A 3,417-nucleotide genomic window follows, 5' to 3' on the forward strand; every position below is an offset into this window, starting at 1 on the left:
CTTTTTTCTACTTCAGCCGAGAAAGAATGTTATCCACAATGAGCTTTTTTCATCATCTTATTTGAGAGACAGTTTGGCCTCAGAAATGAATATCTGACCTAATCTGAGTGCAGGTGGGTGACCGGTGTAAGGAGCAAAATCGCTTTGTCATCGCACGTGCTCTTGAGCGTGGCCCATGTTAAACAAGTCTCTCTTCTATTCTCTGACAGTAAGATAATTCGCCCATTTTTTCTCTCTTGCTCTCTCTCTCTCCCCCTATTAAAGAACCACACACACACTCACATACACATATACACACAAACACAAAAAAATACATAGCCACAGGTATGGGGTGATTAGAAATGGTTTTGTTGACCCCAAGGGGTGATGGTGATATTGATAACATTTTCAAACAGTCTCGCTCATCAAAAGGTTTCCTGTTGAAGTTGTAATCTTCCTTGAAATAGGGCTTTGTTAGCCACTGCGCCATTCACTTGACCGAGAATTCCTTGGCGGTAAGCTAATGGGGATGATTTTGAGCGGGGTCGGCATTGGGGATCAGAGCTGGGGACCCGATCGGGGTGGCCCTGGAGCTCAGAGGTGCCTTGCGGCGATTTGTAGTCCAGGTGACTTTGCAAATTCCCCTCCTGCTTAAGACAGGCCTAGCTGGATGATCATTTTCTAGACTTTCCCAACTCTGCATATCAGGGATCAAAAACAGCAAATTAAGTATGTGATTAAAATGTCTAGTCGACATTATTTGACTAAAAAAACACTATTGTTTAAAAGTTTGGAGGCTTTGAATGAAAGTAATAATTATTCAGTAAGGATAACATAAGGATCACATACAGTAAAAGGTGTCCTTTTGAACTATCTTTTGTAAATGTATCACAGTTTACACAAAAAATATTAAGCAGCACACACAATTATTTTTTTTTTTTTTGAAGTTGTAAGCATGTGATTAAAATGCCTAGTCTACCTTATTTGACTCGAAAAACACTATTGTTTAAAAGTTTGGAGGCTTTGAATGAAAGTAATTTTATTCAGTAAGGATACATTATATTAATCAAAAGTGACAGTAAAGACACTTCTAATGTTACAAAAGATTTCTACTTCACATAAAAGGTGTTCTTTTGAACTTTCTATTGTAAATGTATCACAGTTTACACAAAAAAATATTAACACACAATTTTTTTTGAAGTAAAAAATAAAAAAGTAAAAAATAAAAATAAAATACCATTTAATTTGTTTTTACTTAAAAAAAATCACGTTTAATTCAGTGTTACATGTCATTTCTTTGTAACTGTGAAATTTACTAGCAATTTCTACGTGAAAATTGCTAGTAAATGTCTTTATTTTCATTGCAACTTTTTTCAACATTGTGAATAAAAAGAAATATTTCTTGAGCAGCAAATCAGCATATTAGAATGATTTCTGAAGGATCATGTGACACTGAAGACTGGAGTAATGATGCTGAAAATTCATCATTCGACCACAGGAATAAATGACATTTTAAAATATATTAAAATAGAAAAGTATTATTTTAAATAGTAATACTATTTCAGATTTTTATTTTTATTTTACAGTACTTTTGATCAAATGAAAGCAGCCTTGGTGAACATAAGAGACTTTTGAATGGTAGTATACAACTGTATTTATTTTCACTGTATCAGTCAATAAATCAACCAAGAGATGGATGTTGGTCATTACTAATATGATTTATACATCAAAAATCTATACTTTGCTCCTTCAAAACACACAAAAAAAACGATTTTATAAGTAACCGTGCCAATGATAGATCAAAAAGTCCCGTGCTGATTGATGGTCTGCCGTTGATAGCTGCTGATAGAGATCAGAGTACCTCAGGTTTACAGGTGCACTGCATTCTTGGCCAGCCAGCGCTGTGTCACAGCTGAATGTCACTGCAGGGTGTTAACTGATCTTTAGATTTCTTCAAAAGCCAAGCTTGCCCTCAGATAAAGATATTATAAAGGAATTCAGACATTTTCTAAAACAAATTAAGACACTGGTTTGTGTTATACTATCAACATTTTAGTAACACACTATGTTCAAAGGTGGAAAGTGAGTTGAAATAGTAAAGCTGTTTTTCCTATAGGCTACTAACTTACATGAATTGGCCATTGTTTTTTTGTATGTGCTCCAGGAGTCCAGAAATACCTTGGCTGTCAGCACCGGGACAGAACAATAGCCTCCCAGTCCTGTAAAACCCAGGATCACTGAGGGAGAACATACTTTCCAATAGCAGGTGTTTGAGTCTGTCAGTACCTGCTCCTCACCACGACTGCCGGTGAAAGGCTCGGGTTGTCCAGGTGTGCATGTGCCTGTGTGTGTGTGTGTGTGTGTGTGTGCAGGACTTATTCCTCTAAGGTTACTATTTGGCAAAGCTGGGGATTGAAACATACTATATGGTGATCAGATTGTTGAGCATGTTCATATCTCACGTGTTTTGTCAGTGTAATTCACACAAAATGTTTTCACATCCTTTGTGCTTAGGGTTGCTGAATGCATTTTTGTTATTTAAAAAAGCAAAACATATCTGTTTTTCAAATCAATTTCTCAGAGTGTTTTTGTGCTAAAAAGAACAGTGTTTATTTAGCTGGAAAACTCCATTTTCTTCGTTTCAAACTTCCTCCCTGGACACATTTCTGTGTGTTCATAAAGCCGCTACAATCCCACAAACCAACATCCTCAGTCACTTGCGAGCCACGGTGATTTTATTAATATGAGCAAAAGACTAATTATTTGGAGTTAGTATTTTATTAAGTCTGTGAGAAGCCTTAAAAGTTTAGAACTGACATAATCATCACTAAAAGTATGATTTAAGAGTTTATGATGTAATCCTGAAACATTAATTTCATATCACACTTAGTCCTTAGAAGCAAATGCTATTCTCAGGCAGTTATACATATGTGTGTAATGATCAGCCTGCTCAAACTCCCATCTGTAGTTCATTGTCTCTTCTCTTGATAATTTTACACCTAATCACCACTTCTGCACCCAAATATAGCGAGCTCTAATGACAGATGATAATCATGCAATATACGCCTGAAGCATATTGATGTGAGGTTTCCCACACAGAAAAACTGTGGTGATTGGATTTAAGAAATAAAGCACTCTCATCTGGCACCCAGTGGGTGATCAGAGTTATTCGGCTTTTGCGTTTAATAACGTTTTCAAAAGGCGACGATGGTAGATAAACATAACCATTAGACCGTCACAGTTTGTATTCAGTCGTCTTCATAAAGTATTCTTTTTCCTATTGAATACCTTAATACAAGACTTTGAAATTTTATACAGATAGATAGATAGATAGATAGATAGACAGATACAAATAAAGATAAATAGAGACAATAGATGTTTTTTTCTAAATCTTACAATGAGGTATATATACAGTATATATATATATATATATATATA

The sequence above is a fragment of the Sinocyclocheilus anshuiensis genome, unplaced genomic scaffold (genome assembly GCF_001515605.1).
Source record: "Sinocyclocheilus anshuiensis isolate Anshui unplaced genomic scaffold, SAMN03320099.WGS_v1.1 scaffold451, whole genome shotgun sequence".
Lineage (NCBI taxonomy): Eukaryota > Metazoa > Chordata > Actinopteri > Cypriniformes > Cyprinidae > Sinocyclocheilus > Sinocyclocheilus anshuiensis.